This window comes from Caretta caretta, chromosome 3 (assembly GCF_965140235.1).
Source record: "Caretta caretta isolate rCarCar2 chromosome 3, rCarCar1.hap1, whole genome shotgun sequence".
NCBI lineage: Eukaryota > Metazoa > Chordata > Testudines > Cheloniidae > Caretta > Caretta caretta.
This window is the reverse complement of record NC_134208.1, coordinates 73,338,612-73,358,842: the sequence shown is the minus strand read 5'-3', so window position 1 is coordinate 73,358,842 and position 20,231 is coordinate 73,338,612. Positions and strand designations below refer to the sequence as shown.

At 41.5% G+C, this 20,231-nt stretch overlaps 1 long non-coding RNA gene across 1 annotated transcript in view; it reads left to right on the top strand.

Annotated features, from left to right (window-relative positions):
• LOC142071535 (uncharacterized) overlaps nt 1–19,687 on the top strand; it is a 206,923-nt gene extending 187,236 nt beyond the window's left edge. The window contains exons 3-5 of the long non-coding RNA XR_012667615.1: nt 998–1,232; nt 2,177–2,242; nt 19,038–19,687. This is a non-coding gene — a long non-coding RNA (uncharacterized LOC142071535). The remainder of the gene's footprint in view (nt 1–997; nt 1,233–2,176; nt 2,243–19,037) is intronic.
• Nucleotides 19,688–20,231: the final 544 nt, after the last annotated feature.

Below are 20,231 nucleotides of genomic sequence, written 5' to 3'. Positions count from 1 at the left end.
TTGGTGCCTATGTTTTCAGAGTAAAAGCTCCTTGGTGCCAATATTTCTCCCTCTGGGGCACATGCACTGCTTTTCCACTTCAGGAATCCAGATGCCTATCTCCCTCCTAAGCCCCAGAGTGATTCACAAACCAGGGAGAGACAGGCATTTGGCCACGTAAGTTGCATGCATGCTCAAAGGTCGCATACTGGACTGGGTCCCATTCAGAATCCAAACAGAGGAGGCAGTAGTGCCCCCTTTTAATCCCAGTGGTTAGTACACTTGCCTGGGATGTTGGAAACCCAGGTACAATTCCCCACTTTCTGCCAGAGGGGGAAAAATATTTGAACAGCGTTATCCCACATCTCAGGAGAGAACTCTAACCACTGAACAAGGGGATATTCTGATGTGGGGCTCCCTCAGACTGTCTTGTTGAAGCTGTTCCACTGTGGATACATAATAAAAGAGTGATTGGAGCAGGGAGACTGGTCCTAGGGTCTCCCACCTCCCAGGTCAGTGCCCTAACCACTCGGTGGCAGAGTCATTCACATTCTGGCTCTTTGGCCCAATGACTATTTAAACACTTATCCATAGTGGAACAACTTCTACAGGCGAGACTGAGTGAGCCAAAAAAAGGTTACACAGTGTGCGGTGGCCCCACCTCTTTCTCTGGCCATTTTGCAAGGAGTGAGGTAGGAGCTTAGCTCATTCCCTCAAGAAGCAGCTTAGGCACCTAAGCTGCTTGACTCCATGTGGCAGGCTCCCGAATGTGGATCACTAATTGGAGATATGCATCTTCTGCAGCCTGGAGTTAGGTGCCTAACTCTAAGATAGGGAAAGGGCTGAGCACACATGCCTCTAATCAGTCTCATTGGCTAGCTTAGACTCTCCCCACCTAGAGTGCTGTTTTTTGTGGATCACATTTTTAGGCCCCTATCTTTCCCCATTCATTGTATAGGAGTCTAGGGGCTTAAATCAGGCTTTGTGGATCACAGTGGTGTTCCTGTGATTTTTCTAGGTCCATAAAAGTTAGGCACTGTGATGCTCAGCATAGCAATGCCTAAATTCCTTCATGGGCTCCACCCTAAGGGCTGGTCTTCACTATGGGGAGATCGATGCTGCTGCAATTGAAGACCTGCGGAATCGATGGCAGAGCGCTTACTTGTCAACCCTGTACTCCATCTCTCTGAGAAGAGGAAGGAAAGTCAACCGGAGAGTGTTTTCCATCAACACAGCGCTATGAAGACACCAGGGTAAATTGACCTAAGCTACAGTAGTGAAGACAAGCCCTAAGAGACTAAAGTCCCCTTTATATAGAGTCGGTTACAGGACTGGAGTTGAGGAATCTCTCTCTTCCCCTTCTCCCCCCCCCCCTCCCGTATTGAAGACAGGCACTTTGCTCTCTTGGTAAAAATATTATTCAAGATAGTAAATAAAAATGAACAGAACCTTAAAATGCCCACTGTACATTTGATTTTAAAGGGTTGCTTCAAGAAAGGAAAATATGGTGCTAATGGCTTCCTTTTGTAAACAGCTGACATAACTTATTGTAATGCTCCATTATCTTTGGCCCATGAATTGTTCAATTATGCAGGCACTCGCTCATTCAAATAAATACTCATTAAGGTGAATAGCTATGCCAGAAATAGAAATTTGCCTTATTCTCACTATTACAGAATATAGTAGACTCTGAAGAAATCTCAGGAAAAAGAGGGATCAAAAACCATTGTGAAATTTAAAAATGGTTTGGGAAGGCAAATGTTCATTACTATGAGATGCAAAGTGTTTGCATTTAATTATAAAGTACAGTGTAAAAAGTCTTACTGGGCATCAGTAAAAGTATCATGGGCATGAAGAAGGAAAAGGAATGTTTTATTTTTCCCCATTCAGTAAAAGTAGTATCCGTCAAAAGGGAAGGAAACCAGAATATCACTTGAGTCATAAGTTAGAATAATAAATGGCACACATGTCCTATATATTCCTCAAATCTAGAGAAAGTCTAAGAGTTCATGCAAGACTTCAAAGCAATTGTATCCTTTTTGTGTTTAAATCAAAGCTTTCAAGAAATTATACCAGGTTTTCTCTACAATTTAAAATTCAAAGTGTACCACTTTGAAATGTAATAGAGCAGTGTTTGCTAAAGTAAACATTTTAATAATGAGGACAGATGTGTCTATACACCTATATCCTTTTTTAGGTATTACAGCACCTCTGGAGGCTTGCTACTATAATGTGTCTCGCCGGACAAGGTGGACTCAAAAAGGTATGAATTCCAAGAAAAAAGCCACATTAATAAACAATCATCCAAATAAGACACATCTTTCTGATGCATGATGGAAACATTATTTCTGTCTTCACAAATTTACATTCTTGATGTTTGCCCAAAAATAAATTAGAAAGAAAACAGGGTAAATGTCCGTTTCTCTCTGAGGGCTCAGTCCAGCAAAGTGCGGAGCACTCTGGCCCCGAGTGCACTTAACCATGTGTTTAACTTTAAGCATGTAAGTAATCCAATGGGAGCCAATTTGGAATACTAACGTGCTTAAAGTTACACACATGTTAAGTGCTTTGGTTGATCAACGCTTGAGTGCTCAGCACCTTGCAGCATCAAGCCCTATGCCCTCCAAACAACATAGGTAGAACAAGACATTGTTAGCCTTTCACATAGTAGGAAAGGAAAGATGTATATGCTCAGTAGCAACTTTCAGTGCACAGTGTAAATATATTCAGTTATTTATATATATGCTATTTTTAAAGCTTGGCTTATTCATGCAGCTGAGTAAAAGGCACTGCTCCATTTATGATGCATAACAAATCCAATTAAGGAGATGGAACAGTTGAAATTCTTTTTACATTGAGATCAAAACCAGCTTTGCTAAACCATGTAATTTTTTTCCAGTAAGCGTAGAACTCAGACACGTAGATGTATTAAAAGAAGTTTCTTCATGCAGTAAGTGTTACACGTGTTAGCCAGGATATTTTTTTGGTAATTTGTTTTTCATTCTTCTTAATGAATGAATAAGGCATAAGAAGAACATCAATCAAAAGTATTGAGGAAAACTGAATCTTAGAATTATTGACTAACATTTATTTTTGTGCTATTGTTTAGTGGTTGTTTACCGGTTAAATGTCTATATAAATATATTAACATATTCATATATAAATTACCTGGATAATCATCACTTTTGGGGAAAGAATTTCAAATTAATCCCTACTATGAAGAATCAAAAGGTTTCCTTTCAGAATAACCTTGGGCTCTACATTTCCCCCTTATCTTCTGTGTAGAAAGGAGAAAAAGGGCACTAAATGTTTTAACCCACAGAAGGGGAAGCAAAGCCAATGTTGCATGCTCCCCATTTCTCTGAGCCCTCTCCCTTCATGTGGCAATGGGAATCAGGTGATTTGGAGTGGTGGGTGGAGCTAGGGACAAGGAAAAGTAAAACCTGCCTTCTAAATGAAATGTAAAATCCCTCCTTTAATCCAGACTTCACGGAGCAAAATCACATAATGTAAAAATAACCTACCAATAAAAAAAAAAAGAGTGCAAAAAAAAATAAGGCTTTCTCAGTAGAATGGGAGAAGGAGAGGAAGAGGTATAGAGGTCTCCCTGTATTTCATTTTAATAAATCTGTTGTGCACTAAACTACCACAGTCATGAGCTTGTTGGAAACGCCTAGGTAAATCATAGAATCATAGAATCATAGAATATCAGGGTTGGAAGGGACCCCTGAAGGTCATCTAGTCCAACCCCCTGCTCGAAGCAGGACCAATTCCCAGTTAAATCATCCCAGCCAGGGCTTTGTCAAGCCTGACCTTAAAAACCTCTAAGGAAGGAGATTCTACCACCTCCCTAGGTAACGCATTCCAGTGTTTCACCACCCTTTTAGTGAAAAAGTTTTTCCTAATATCCAATCTAAACCTCCCCCACTGCAACTTGAGACCATTACTCCTCGTTCTGTCATCTGCTACCATTGAGAACAGTCTAGAGCCATCCTCTTTGGAACCCCCTTTCAGGTAGTTGAAAGCAGCTATCAAATCCCCCCTCATTCTTCTCTTCTGCAGGCTAAACAATCCCAGCTCCCTCAGCCTCTCCTCATAAGTCATGTGTTCTAGACCCCTAATCATTTTTGTTGCCCTTCGCTGGACTCTCTCCAATTTATCCACATCCTTCTTGTAGTGTGGGGCCCAAAACTGGACACAGTACTCCAGATGAGGCCTCACCAATGTCGAATAGAGGGGAACGATCACGTCCCTCGATCTGCTCGCTATGCCCCTACTTATACATCCCAAAATGCCATTGGCCTTCTTGGCAACAAGGGCACACTGCTGACTCATATCCAGCTTCTCGTCTACTGTCACCCCTAGGTCCTTTTCCGCAGAACTGCTGCCTAGCCATTCGGTCCCTAGTCTGTAGCGGTGCATTGGATTCTTCCATCCTAAGTGCAGGACCCTGCACTTATCCTTATTGAACCTCATCAGATTTCTTTTGGCCCAATCCTCCAATTTGTCTAGGTCCTTCTGTATCCTATCCCTCCCCTCCAGCGTATCTACCACTCCTCCCAGTTTAGTATCATCCGCAAATTTGCTGAGAGTGCAATCCACACCATCCTCCAGATCATTTATGAAGATATTGAACAATAGGGAGCAGGTGCACAACACTGCCCCTTATCCTCAGATGAACCTGGTGAATTTTCTGCTGTGAAACCATTACAAATGAATGATGTTAAATTAACAATAACTCACCCTTCGCACTCCAGGAACTCATTGAAGGGTTAGCAGAGTGCAGGTGGGGGCAAGGAGCTAATGGCTTCCTGGCCCCAAGGGGAACCATGCTGCCAGGAAGGACGGGGAGAGAGACTGCTGTGTGTTAAATGAGCTTGTAGAATCTTCAGTAAATTTCTATAGAGCTCTTTTAAGCAGAATGGAGATTAGTAATATTAAAGTCGTGTAAAAGTGCCAGTTTAGCTCTACAGGATATTTTCATATGTATTCATATCTACAGTCCAACTCATAGTATGAAAACACACCGCAGTCATTAGGTCTGTAAGTACTGGAATTTTGATGAGGCAAAGTCCTTCCCTTGCATTCCTGCTCTATGAAGTTCTCATCCATTTTGCTAGGAAAAGTTTGATGTTATTGCCTTTCAAAAAGTAAGAGAAAACTGGATGCAAATTATGCAGTAATGTTACCCTCTGCAGTCTTTGTATTCTCTGAAATCTTTCAAGACACTGAATATCATCTAGTACTTTTGTTAGAATGCTGCTTACAGATTCATCAAAGCATTGCAATGAAATTTTTCAAGTGTTCAAAACTTCCATCAAATGGGAGCAATTTTATTCCATTTTATCTGTTTGGACAGAGATACATGCAAAGTTGGTTCTTAGAGCTGGTCAGAAATATTTGAAGAGAAATCAGAAAATAGTTATCCCCATATCTATAGAAACCAGGGTGCTGCCACACTCCCATCAGGTACAGGGTTTACAGTTTGGTTCAATGGCTCTCAGCACCCCCCACTCTACAAATTGTTGCAGCACCTCTGCTCATATGCCTGTTTTTTTTTAACCAATTTAATAGCTGGCTAGAAATTTGGAAAATTTTCAAAACATATAAAATGTAACAAAAGCACAATCAATGGGGGAAAAAATAGAATATATATAATATAATATTAGTTTCTACGTGTTATGTTTTAAACAAGTCTATTCACTAGATACATGATTTCAAAAAAATCACATTTACGGATTTTGAAAAAAAATATGGAGGAGGAAAGGCCACTGAAATAACCAGCAAAGGACTGGGAATCCAAGAGGTTCTTTTCCTGTAACAGGTTTCTAACACATTATGTAGTCATACTTAACAACATCCATATGAAATTGAATGTATCATTCCTCCCATTTTACAGATGGGGAAACTGAGCCTATGTTAAGTGATGTACACAAGGTTACATAGTAAGGATCTGGACAGGCTTTGCTTCCTATGAAGGAACGTAGGGGGATGCACTGCTTCCCAGTGATGTCAGTCCCCAGTGACGCCACTCCAGGGATGAGTGGGGTTGTGCATGTTGTGAAGCAATTCCGTATCCGTTGTCAAATGGGGCAGGCCTGCTTATTGTTCCATGAATGCAGAGTCCGTTTCATTTGCAAAGAGTGAAGCTGAGTGTTAAGTTCAACAAGTGAAACTTTATTAAACCCCGAGGACAGCTCTGCCCATGTGGCTCAGTTGTTTCCAGCCAACCCCCCCAGGTTACCTGTTCCATGGGTGACCCCTCAATAACAGTCCCTCCAGGGAACGTTGGCTCGCTGACTTCAGTTTCACTGATCAGGATACAAATCTTCCCTATTTTATAAATATTTTAATATAAACAATAAAAACAATAACTGATGTATAGAGCCTGATCCTGTGTCCCTTCAGACAGAGGTTGTTAGCACATAGCCAAGTTGAAGTCTCGTCTTTACCACAGACTCAGTTGGTTACATAGTTTTTGAGATAATCTGGTGTCAACAGGCAACCAACTTGGGAGTGACCTATGTCTGTCTCCCTGTCACCTGTCTCCGAATCTAGCAAACTATCTGTCCAGTCTCCTCCATTCCTGTGGGGTTGGCTTCCAGATGGTTCTATGTATCTCTGTTCTGTGATCTCTGTACCTCAGTAGCATCTCTCTGGGTGTTGTCTGTTGGCTCATAAGTGCCTCCTGTTCCTTCAGATCACTTGTCCCTCCTGAATAGTCATGTCATAGAACCTGGGTGCCACTGCTCTCCACATGGTTCCTTTAGTTCACTCCTTCTGGGGTCTCTCCAATGGCTAGAGCTTCACTGTAGTGCCTGTCTCCAGGGCTGGTAAGTCCTGAGCTGATCTGTGGTACTCTAGTGCTTGCATTCTCTGATTGTTGGCCATCTCTTTTCAGTGATGTCCCCATCCTTTGGGTTTTGGTCCTTTGTGCCATCAGTGCCTGAGCAGGCCTGTTTTGGCACCCCTCTGATGAGATATTCCTTTGTGCCAAAAATGCCTAACAAGGGGTCTGAAACAGAAGAAATAACCTTGTGTTACAGTCTCTTGGCTTTTTTCACAGCTGATTTCAATTTACCATTACTCTGTGAGTATGCTGGGGAGGGACGAGAGGAGTGGTGATCAAACTCATATTTGCATGCAAATTCCTTGAGTTCTTCTGAGGTAAATTGGAGTTTCTTGTCAGTGAATAGTGTCTGGAATGACATATCTCTTAAAAGTGGGCCTTCAGTTTGCCAATCACTGACTTGCTTCCTGTATCAGGCAGGCCTCAGCCTCGCAGAAAATTGAACAGTAGTCGACTGTAATCAAGTACTTCTTTTTCTTGAATGCAAATAAGTCCGCTGCCACCTTTTCCCATGTTCAGGTGGGCAGCTCATGTGGTAACAGAGTCTCTTTCTGCTAGCTGTTATCACACGACCGGCAGGTATACCCCCCTTTTATCAGGGAGCAGAGCTATGTATTCTGCTCCAACTGGTATTTGGCTTTTGTCTTCTGGCCACCATTCTAGTATTGTTCTCTTGACTGTAGTTGAATGTCATTTTCTGTAGCCTCTTTGATTTTCATTTGCTTTGCTGTTGAAACAGGAAATAGAGCAACATGTTAATAGATTCAGTATCCTGATCCCCTTCCCCAAACTTGTTGATGCTGCAATGAATGCCCTGCTGAGGGTGTCAGCTAACACAAGTAATCATCCTGGACAATATCTGATCTAAGGGAAAGTAACAGTTTGACTTTCCTGCTGTTGTTGTCCTCCGACATGGCCAGGTCTGTGTACAGCTCCAACTCATCCTTCCACAGGTTCAATCACTGGACTAGATTTGCATATGTAAAATCCAGGACTCTGGGGGGACAGGGAGCACACCTCAGAGGGAGTTCCACAGCTCACAGTGCCTTGCTGCTGTTGCACTGCAGAGAACTCAGAGCTCAGATGCACCATCATGTTTCATTTGCAAAGAGTGAATCTAAATGCAGTTTAAGCTGAACAAGTGGAACTTTATTAAACCCCGTGAATTGCTCTGTCCATGTGGTAGAGGTGCCTCAAGCCTAACCCCCACGTTCCCTGTTCTACAGGTGTCCTATCAATAACAGTCCCACCAGGGAACACTGACCCTCTGACTTCAGTTCGGTTGAACATGATACAGATACCATGCAGAAGGTAGCTGAGACTCGTGCTTGCTGCATGAGGTGAGCCAGGCATTAGCCTCAAATATTTTGCCCTCCATTATAAACATAATGTTGTGGAAAAGATCATCATAAACAGTATCTTACAGCTTTTGTGTTGATTTTACTCCTTAGCTGGGATCACTGATAAATCTTTAACATGTAATCTATTACTGTTCCCTAGGCAATAGCATTGTCTCTTTATCTTTGTATATAATTAATTGAATATCATGAAACATCATCAATCAGAGATTCTTCTTCACTGCTTGTGAGGCATAAAATAGTAAAGCAATTTGATAGTCATAAAAATTGATCTGTCTCAATCTATTGAATGCAGTTTTCTTTATGGACTCCATTTGCCGAAAACCTTATCCAACAAGGTTTGGAGTTGCTTTTTCAATCTATAGCGTGTAACACATTTCTGGAATGGTGAACGTGGTTATAGCTATTTGTATAACCTCCAAAGCTGAAATTCTCTTTTTCTGAGGTTCCAAAAGAATAAGAAAACGTGTAATTAGCTCTATGCTTTAACTAAATTACCTCTCTAAGACTCTGATTCAGCAAGGAACTTAAGCACATGCTTAGCTTGTACCATAGGATGGATCTGTCAGCTAGGTAAGTTGTTAGGCTTTTCTCTTTTTTTAAAATGCCTTCTGTTCTTGTTTATGGGGGACCAATATGTCTTTATGTAGGACTCGCTGCCATCTCTGGAGTCTGAACTATAACCCTTTTTATAGTATGAACCCCATATTTCGAAGGCAGCTTATTATTAAGGGGTAGTAGGACTAACAGCCATAACATCTCAATAGACAGCCACACTCCAGACTGACATATTGCTTGTTGTTGTACCATTTCCTGCCACCATGGGCCTCCTTGAAGACTCCAGTAGACTGTCCCACTAGGATCATGGTCTGCAGTCAGCAGAGGCAACTGGCATAGAGCAGGGAACACAGGTCTGTAAGGCCTTGTCTACACTACACAGTTTTCATAGAATCATAGGACTGGAAGGGACCTCGAGAGGTCATGTAGTCCAGACACCTGCACTTATGGCAGGACTAAGTATTATTGCCAGACCATTCCTGACAGGTGTTTGTCTAACCTTCTCTTAAAAATCTCCAGTGATGGAGATTCCACAACCTCCCTAGGCAATTTATTCCAGTGCTTAACCACCCTGACAGTTAGGAAGTTTTTCCTAACCTAAACATCCTTTGCTGCAATTTAAGCACATTGCTTCTTGTCCTATCCTCAGAAGTTAAGAAGAACAATTTTTCTCTCTCCTCCTTGCAACAACCTTTTATGTACTTGAAAACTGTTATCATGGCCGCTCTCAGTCTTCTCTTTTCCAGACTAAACAAACCCAATTTTCAATCTTCCCTCATAGGTCATGTTTTCTAAACCCTTAATCATTTTTCTTGCTCTTCTCTGGACTTTCTCCTGTTTCTCCACATCTTTCCTGAACTGTGGCGTCCAGAACTGGACACAATACTCCAGTTGAGGCCTAATCACTGCAGAGTAGAGCAGAAGAATTACTTCTCATGTCTTGTTTACAACACTCCTGCTAATACATCCCAGAATGATGTTTTTCCTTTTTTTGCAACAGTGTTACACATATTACTCATATTAAGCTTGTGATCCGCTATGACTCCCAGATCCCTTTCCGCAGTACTCTTTTCTAGGCAGTCATTTCCCATTTTGTATGTGTGCAACTGATTGTTCCTTCCTAAATGAATTACTTTGCATTTGTCCTTATTTAATTTCATCCTGTTTACTTCAGGCCATTTCTCCAGTCTGTCCAGATCATTTTGAATTTTAATCCTATTTTCCAAAGCACTTGCAACCCCTTCCAGCTTGGTATCATCTGCAAACTTTATAAGCGTACTCTCTATGCCATTATCTAAATCATTGATGATTTAGTCTGCTTTCATCGACAGTACAGTGGAGGTGTGTACACTACGATATTCCTCCCACTAATTTACCTCTCCTGCTACTCTCAGCTCTTTCTGAGTCCTAGCACTTTCTCCCCTGCAAGGGGAACAGAGGTATCACAGGAGCCCAAGGCCCATCACCAAAATCCCAGCTCTTCTATCTCTGAGAACTGTTCATTTTATTCTCTTAACCGCACTGGAAACTGGCATCAGAGGGTACTAGCAACTCGCTTAGTCACTCCCCCTACCAAACAGCACTACCTGCTATCACAATTTCTGTCCAGCCCATTCCCTCACATCCTGTAGCCATATGTCAACATCTCCATCTGACAAATGTATTCCATCATCCCTGAAAACTTCTGGCCAATTGTAACAGAATCCTCTGTGTCCAGGAATATCTTAGTGACCTCTCTATTCACTTGCTTTCTAGTCTTGTCCATGCGGGGTGGGTCTGTGGTTACCCACCTTATGAGCATTTCAAACCATACTAACCTCATCTCCGGCATGATTGCCTAATTAAACTAACATCCCTCTAGATTCTGTCCCTTAAGTTGACTCCTGTACAGCTCCCAAGATCATTCTGCCGGAGGTGAATAACCAGGATGTGAGTGGGTGCATATTGCTTATTAGTGAGTGTAGAAGTGTCATGAGCTGATCCCAAAGCATGCCTCTTCTGCCAAAGCACTGGATGCGAACTGCTTCAGCCCTGAAGGCCAGTTGAGATCCTGCTGCCATCCTGGCTGCCTTTTTGTGGGCCCAATGCACTGTAGAATACCCACAAATCCAGATATTGCATATGCTCTGTGCAACTTCAGAAACAAACAAGTGCATTGGGTTAGTTATATTTTGCCATTCCATGCCATCTTTCCCTTGGTGCAGACCAAAATCCAACGCTCTGTTGCCTGCACCTGCTATGGGCCAAAAACCCCTACAGACACTGATGTCTCTGCCCCAATCCTGAAAGAATGAATACCAATTTGGGGGAGGGGGGTCAAGACAGCAGTAGTGAAAAGTTTTTATCAATACTGTGCCATACCAGTACTTTGTCAGGCAGCTGACAGCAGCGTGTTTGATCAGCAGTCCCAGCTTCAGCCCTGGATTTTTATCAAAGCTCTTACTGCCTTGATATGGCTTTATCAAGGCTCTTATTGCCTCCCTTTATGGGGCACAAATGTCCGTCTACACATTCCTTCATGCCACATAAGGCCCCTTTCCTTTCTGGTCTGGTTTTGAGTACCTTAAGTGCAGGCACACCACTCCTTCAGATAGTCGGTAATGTTTAACACACGTTGTGACCTCTCTGCAGTTGCCATAGGCACCAGATCACTCACTCTAAAATTGTCAAAGAAAGCAACAACAAATGCCGCCTTAAATAAAATGGCCTCCCTCCCAGAGCTGCAGACCCATGGCAGAGCCTGTACTAATCCTGTCAGGGTTTCCAGTGTTACTGGTAATCTCTCATGCCTCCTGTGCCTGCCCCTCCTGTACTACCCTTCTAAGAGTTTCCACACTATGAAATGCCTTCATGGGTGTGGAAAACCCAGCAACCTACTCCAGTAGGACAGGTCTGCTAGCCAACCAGAGGTAATGGAGAGAACCAAACAGTGGTGGGTCAAAGACACGACATATTGCACCACCTGCTGTGTGAATCTGAGCCACCCACGGTGAAGCCCTTCCTGTGCCCTAAATTCCATGAACTCTGAAAGGCTGGCTTTATAGGCACTCAGAGTTTGTGGGCAACCAAATCTTCAACTAGTCCCACAGCTGTCTTGAGCCAAGGTTGCAGAGTTGTTGGGGCATTGCCTACTGATTCTTGCTGGCCAGGGAACAAGTTCCCAGAATCTGTTGTCCTGAATTGGGAGAGCATCAGCAACACTGTTATCCACTACCAGGATAAGGACTACATGAAAATGGATGTTAAACTATAGGCAGCGTAAAATGAAGGCCCTCACCAGCCTCATTACCTGAGCAGTCTTAGCCAACAGTCTATTTACAATATGGATCATAGGTTGTTTGTCACACCGGAAACAGACTTTTTTGTTCTGAAAGTTTGCTCCCTAAATAGTGGACTGTCACCAGTATAGGAAAAAAAACGCAATGAAGGTGATGTCCTTGTAATACCCTGAGCCACCTGGCTTTCTGGCCACATCTTTTCCCATCACTCTCCAAAGAATCCCAGAGAGAGGAGCTACCCACTGTCCCTTGCAGTGCTTAATTTGTAATGAAAGAGGTGTCGGGGCTCAAGCTGGATGGCCTGAATGCAGCTGCTGCTGGCGGCGGTGCTGCCTTCAGAGCTGGGCCAGCAGCAGCACAAGTAAGGGTGGCAATACATATACCACAATGAAGCACTGGTCCCTTGGCAAGAGTCCCCCTTTAACTTCTGGCCCCATCAATTTACCCCACCTATTGATGCACGTGGGTGGCATTTGACAGTGTTAAGGGTAGGCAAGATTGGAATCAACTGGTGAATGAAGAAGTGGCTGAATTAGTGATGTGTAAAGACTGGCAGGGGATGTGAAAAAGTGAGAGATGTCAGGGGAATAGCTAGAATGGAAGAAAGATTAGGAGGAGGAGAGGACTGTGAGAAAATGGTAATCACAAAGTGCTAAATAAGGTTATCTCATACCTGGCCTCTTATTATAAAGTGTTCCAGCTTTTGACTCTGAAAAGGGGAGATGAGGAAAGAGGACACATTTTTCTTCTGACTTTTCCACCAGTCTCCCTTATCTCCCAACAAAACATTCCTTTGACTCCCCGACCAATGTCTCACCTTTTCATTTTTAAAAAATATAGTCAATCTGTGTGGAGTAGTTTGAGATCAGTAATCTCATTAAATGGTTTTTGTGGCACTTCCTTCTTTCAGGTTTTATTTAGTAAGAGAAGCCTTCCTACTATATCCATTTTGTACAATACTTTACATTTCTGGAGAAAAGAGAGTGGAGATGCATAAAAAGTTAAATACACTTTTGGGGAAAAATAATAGTCAAGCTGTCCTGAACTTCAGAAATGTTCAGGTTCAGATTAGCTTTAGTTTTTGGCAGAGTAATTTACATATACCTGCATATTACTGTTAGGGAGATGATTATTGCAAATATATATTTAATCTAGAAATGTAGATGCTTCTGATTTTGAATGTGAAGATTCACAAATGATGGCTGATTGTAATAATTCATTTTTGCTTGTAGCATTAACCTCTACAATTACTTGCACTTGTAGCTTTTTAAAGCTTCCACTCAGTATTCTGACTGTTCAATCAGTATGTGTAGTTTAGTACCTTGTAACTGAGATTTTTTTCCTGGAACTAGGTCCTGAAAAAACATCTTTAGCTATATAAAATTTGGGTAAATAGCAATAAAAATTATACAAAGAAAACATCCTTGCTTTGTGACTTTGTCCTTTTTGAAAAGGAGAGTGAGCAATACAGTTCATTCTAAATTAAAAGGCTTTCAAAAGCTTGACTATAAACAGATTAAACCCAATGTTTGAAGTTTTAAAGTAATTACTAATTAATAAAGAACTAAAATCTGGCTCATTGGATTATACACTGAAGTATTATATTCTCATCTCCTGCAAAATACCCAGTCATTCTAATATTCTGCAGCCCTCATATTTTGCTGAATGTGTCCTCTGGTGCAGCTCTTGAGTTGTTGGAGATTTGAACTTGAGAGTATATGATCTCTGTTATCTTCCAATTGAAATGTTCCACCATTATAGTTTCATCAAAATTGTTCTCTTAATTTAATATATACAAACAATTCCACACAAAAACCATGCATTGAAATACAAAATGGAAACAGAAGAAGAAAAGAAGACAATGGACATCATAAGTCCTATAACTATTCTGTGAATGGACTTTTCTACTTCAGTGTTTCTTAAACTTTGGCAACCTTGTAATGAAAGTCAAAAATTTTCATGGCCCCTTTACATTTACTACAAAATTAAGAGTAAGTGGTATCAATGATAACAATGCTAAGCTTATGTATAATTTATTTGTGTGTATTTTCAGAGGTTGACAGAAAATACTTGACTTGAAGAGCAAGGATGTGCAGGGAATGGGACAGCAAGAGTTTCTTTGCTTCGGTTGTAATAACATTTTTGATGTCTTGGGCCAACCCCTGATTGTCTTTGGTGACATGATCCCCTCCATCTCCATGTGTCCCCCTGCAGGGTTGCAATCCAGAGGCTGAAAAATACTGCGCTAGTCATTCAGGACAAATGTACAGAGCTGGTCATATAATACACATACACGCACATACAGAAACACTTGACATTAAAAATCGTATGGTTTCGAAGTCAAGCACTCAAAAATTAGGAAATGCCCTAACTAAGGCTATCCATGCAACTTTATTAAGCTCCGTTGTGTGTGTATGCATTCTGATACAGTCTTTAATTACATAATCACACACTATTTTTCCCATGGGACCCCTGCCTCATTCAGTGCACAGAATATATAGTGATAATTGAATGGGAAGCTATTCATTTTTTTATCCTTGTCATTCAGTGTGTGGTCTCATGCCTGACTACTGCACATTAATCAAAGACTGCACTGTATACATAATTATTAATTCTCTCATGGCCTTTTCTGTGGTGCTCTCACCGCAGGATCTCACTGTCTGGGCGGATCTTTCTAGTCACCCACTGGACTACTATCAGGAAATCCAAGTCTCTGTTTCCCTGGATCCCTGAGAGTTTTAAGCCACTGGAGTACCAATCTCAGGGTCCCTAGGTACAAACTCAGAGCACAGACCTTCTATCTGGGACCCCCTTCTGAGATCTGCAACCTGCTGTCCAGCTGCCTAATTCCTGGGCAAAATGGTGACTCTTCAGATGCCTTTGTATTTAAACACATCCTCACCCAGAACTCCATCCCAAAGGGGTGAAGCTTCTGGATTATATTTTAACTCTCTCAAGGGGAACATAGTAATTGTGATTCATTTAACATGCATACACTTACACTCCGAGTGGTCTTTTTCTCTTATGGAGAAAATGGCCCCTGAGCAGAAGAGCTGTTAAAACCTTAAGGCCCCTGTCAGATGTCTCCTGGTTCAGCCTCCTGCCAGGTCACAGGCTCCTGACCAAGTGGCTTTGTTGCCAAGGAGACCTCTTCCTAGGCTAAACCATTTTTTTAGGTTGGGCATTTAAAGTCAGCTACCCTCTATAGTTAGCCCTGTATCTGTATGTGTTGGGACTACAGCCCACCATGGAGGCAAAGGACAAGCACATTCAAAATGGAGTTCGCAGCATACATGTACAGAGTTGACAATGTCACACAGAATTCATAAATTGTACTGACAGAGTCCCAATTCATCACACTTAGTGCTTTACAAATATTAATGAATTTATCTCTCTCACTAGTGTGAGGTGAAGTGTTGTTATCCCAGTTTTACACATTGGGAACTGCTGTAAAAAGATTAAGGACAAAATTGTCAGGTGTCAACTAATTTTGGATGCCCAATTTGAGGAGCATTGGGGCTGGATTGTTCAGACTACTTAGTATTTTATAATACTTTAGATATTAAAAGCACAATTCCCATTGACCTCAGTTGCTGTTGTAAGTGCTCAGGCACCAAGTCCCTAAAGTTGGGTATGCAGGAAATGACCCCCTCTTCTGCCCCATACCCTTCCCTCTGCTCCTATTCCTATCTCCTTCCCCCCATAGACCTTATGCCCTCTCTCTCCTGAGCTCAAAAGTGTGTGTCTGTGGGGGGTGAGAGCCCAGGTGAGAGCTTCCCTGCTCTTAATTCCAGATTTTGCCCCTACTGTGACCCCCCAGCAGCCAAGAAGAGCAATTTCAAGGAAAGTCCTGCTTAGTCCTTGCAGTCCCTCGACAGAGCACGCTCAATCGCTTTGTGGGATGACACATGCACAGTCTGGTTGCACATAGAATCTGTGGAGGACTGGAGCACATGCAGTACAGATGGACTCTTCAGAGAATTCAGCTGCCAAACTCTTACAAATCTCTACTGAATATGTGCAAATGTATATTTTTCAGGGCATTCTAATTTGGCCAAATGTGGGTAAATTTTTATAAGGATGGAAAAGTCCCCTCTCTGACACAAAAGTGATCCCTTGACAAATTTGAAATCCCTTCTCCAAAGCATGGACATGCTACAGCATCTAATGAAATGACTGTAAAACATTTTCTCACAGGGACAAACCAATCTGTTTTTCTGTAGCTTTGTTCTTAGCAATGGCTGAAACATTTTAACGGAAATGTCCAAAACAATTCAGCATTTCCCAGACACCTTGGCATGGAATATTTCAACCCAAATGGTTCCAAGTCTGGCAACATTAGAAGCAACTGAAAATTTGAGACAACATTAATTAGAGGTGTCATTACCTGTACTGCCTATAATATAGCAGATTCCGTATTATTTTGCAAATTTCTTTTTTCCCATGAAAAGAACTGCTAACAAAGTTTGTTAACTTTCAAAATGACCTTTGCCTCCTAATCTGTAATTGAAATTGTAGATCATTTATGACATTTAAGTAGAAAATCCTATTATAGATATTTTACTGAGCAGTGCAATTCATTTTAAATAAGAAAAAAATCTATTTCCCCCCAAAAATATTGCTGTTATTATTTTGTTTACTTTTGAGCACCTAACAGTGCTCTAGGTGCATCACAAAAATAAAACTTTAGGCCTAATATTTTAAAAGAGACTAGTGTTTACAGCAGTAAACATAGCAGTTAGAGCACTGGACTGTGACTCAGGACATCTAGGTTCTGTTCCTGACTTTGTCACTGGCCTGAAGGGCAAGTTCACCTCTCTGTGCCTCATTTTCTCCTTCTGTAAAACAGGGATAAAAATATTTACTTCCTTTGTGAAGTGTTCAAGGTCAACTGATAAAAAGTTCTGTATAAGAGCTGGAGATTATTTATTTATTATCATTTAATATTTATTATTAATTTATTAATATCAGACACTTTGAAGAGGCCAGTTTTAAAAAGCACTGAGTACTCAGCTGCTGAAAACCAGGCCTCTTTGAGGTGTTTCAGGCACTAGGGATTAATATTTCAGACAGAATCATATAAATGTACAGGTTTTGCTAAATGTTATGTAACTGCTTTGGGTCAAACTCTATGCCCTGTTTGGAAAATCTTGTTTTATTTTTTGGAAGCTGACAGAAGATGAATGGATAATGTTTAGGAGCTGTAGTTAGTCCCTCAAAAGCACAAGATATCAGAGGACTAGTAATGGCTGCTGGGTTCAGTAATGTAATACAGAGCATTTCACATCTGACACACTGGTTTGAATGTGGCTCAGATTATTCTTGAATGAAGGCTGGGACAGTCTAACAGCTATTGCACGGACTCTGAGAAATGAATTAGTCATGTTAATCTAGTTCTGTGGCTCCATTAAGAAATAACCCCCCACCAACAAATAGCACTATTTAAGCATCCTCAGCAGGGAGATCAAAGACTGAATGTGCCCTGATTGAAAATGACTCAAAGAGATGCCTGCACCTGGAGCTAGGGGTGCTCGCACCGGCTCTCACTAAAGCCGGGCACTAAACATGGGGGTGTCGCTGCAGTAGCACAGGCAGTGGCAACAGCGGCATGTGCTAGCCGCCCCAAGCACAAACCTGCCCATCCACTGGGAGACAGGCCAGTCCTTGCCTACAGACAGCCCCGCAACATGAAGCAAATACTCACCAACAACCACATACCACACAACAGAACCACTAACCCAGGAACTTATCCTTGCAACAAAGCCCGTTGCCAATTGTGCCCACATATCTATTCAGGGGACACCATCACAGGGCCTAATAACATCAGCCACACTATCAGAGGCTCGTTCACCTGCACATCCACCAATGTGATATATGCCATCATGTGCCAGCAATGCCCCTCTGCCATGTACATTGGTCAAACTGGACAGTCTCTACGTAAAAGAATAAATGGACACAAATCAGATGTCAAGAATTATAACATTCATAAACCAGTCGGAGAACACTTCAATCTCTCTGGTCACGCAATCACAGACATGAAGGTCGCTATCTTAAAACAAAAAATCTTCAAATCCAGACTCCAGCGAGAAACTGCTGAATTGGAATTCATTTGCAAATTGGATACTATTAATTTAGGCTTAAATAGAGACTGGGAGTGGCTAAGTCATTATGCAAGGTAGCCTGTTTCCTCTGGTTTTTTCCCACCCCCCCTCCCCCCAGGATGTTCTGGTTTAACTTGGATTTAAACTTGGAGAGTGGTCAGTTTAGATGAGCTATTACCAGCAGGAGAGTGAGTTTGTGTGTGTATGGGGGTGGGGGGGGGGTGTGAGAAAACCTGGATTTATGCAGGAAATAGCCCGACTTGATTATGTAAAGAGTTGTCACTTTGGATGGGCTAGCACCAGCAGGAGAGTGAATTTGTGTGGGGGGGTGGAGGGTGAGAAAACCTGGATTTGTGCTGGAAATGGCCCACCTGATGATCACTTTAGATAAGCTATTACCAGCAGGAGAGTGGGGTGGGAGGAGGTATTGTTTCATGATCTCTGTGTGTATATAAAGTCTGCTGCAGTTTCCACGGTATACATCTGATGAAGTGAGCTGTAGCTCATGAAAGCTCATGCTCAAATAAATTGGTTAGTCTCTAAGGTGCTACAAGTACTCCTTTTCTTTTTGAGAAAAGACAGAGTGTAAATTGTCTGCCAGGGTTCTAAATTGCCCACACAATAAATTGTGGGTGCAATATAGCACCTGCAATTAGTTTCACATGGAGGCCCATCTCTGAAAATTGATCCCTGTATATTTTAAACTGATCATTTAACAATCATTATAAATGTTTGAGGCCCCAGTTCAGCAAAGCACTTAGGTAGGAGTATAAATCCCATTGAAGTCAATGAAGATTTTCTCAAGTGCTTTGCTGAATTGGGTAATGATATGACAATGATATTTAATACTTTACTGAAAATCAAGAGGACAAATCCTGAAATCTTTATTCAATTTTTTTCATTTCTCACACAGGCTGAACAACCCGTTAGCTTCAGTAGAAGTTGCTCAGCACATCACAGATTTATTCGAAAGTGAATGAATATAAATCCAGTAGGAAATGCCACTGCAGTTGGTTTCAAGTATGTCATTTCACCAGTATGATTTGATATATGCTGTCTAATTTAAACTGGTTTCTCTTAAGTTAACTCAGCTTTATGACCAGGAAAATTGTTACCTACATAACATTACACTTTAAACATCTCTTGTATGACATATTATTGTAAACATTAACCTCCTTGTTCCACTCTATTTATCGTAGTGAAATGGTCTTGGATAGTGTGAAGGAAAGGACAGTACAAATATTAAATGCACGCCATGTACTTATCTTGCATTCTCTTCCTTTGTTATAATCAATATTGCAGTCAATGTTGTTCTAGAATTTAGCATGATAATTTCCTACAATGCCACATGTTTTCTTTGTTCATTTAAGTGATTTGGTTGTTGAACATGAATTTTTTTTAATGGGTAAACCTTGGAAGTTGTGATACCAATTTTTTCTGTGTCGGTAAATTATGTTGTAATATATACTCTATGACTTCAAGAGATGTGGGTAGGAGGACAACACTGCTGTGCTAGAGAGAACCTGTATTAAAATTAATCTTCAATAACTGCAAAAGGGAACACAGAAAGACATTAGATACGTCACTTCACAGAAATATTCTTTTTATCACATTTGCTTAAGTATAAAGGCCTCCTTTAAAGCAATAAAGACATCTTCTGCAGTTGATTATTCTAATATTCAGTAATCTAACTGTATGCCCTTAATCTTTTTATGAGGGTAAGCCCTGACCCCTCCTCTATGGAACCAGTGCAGTTATGCTGCACAAAGGTGGTAAGTAAGTATCGGGGGAGTTGACCCCAAGTGTACTTGTTCATCCCTGATATATAACATAGATCCATGGAGACTTTCCTGCATGAGCATTAGCAGAAAGGAATTTGGATTGGGATGGATCAGGGAAAATCCACACTTAGCCCTGGTCTACACTACGAGTTTAGGTTGAATTTAGCTGTGTTAGATTGATTTAACCCTGCACCCGTTCACACAACGAAGCCATTTTTGTTGTATTAAAGGGATCTTAAAATCAATTTCTGTACTCCTCCCCAACGAGGGGAGTAGCGCTGAAATCGACATCGCCGGGTCGAATTTGGGTTAGTGTGGATGCAATT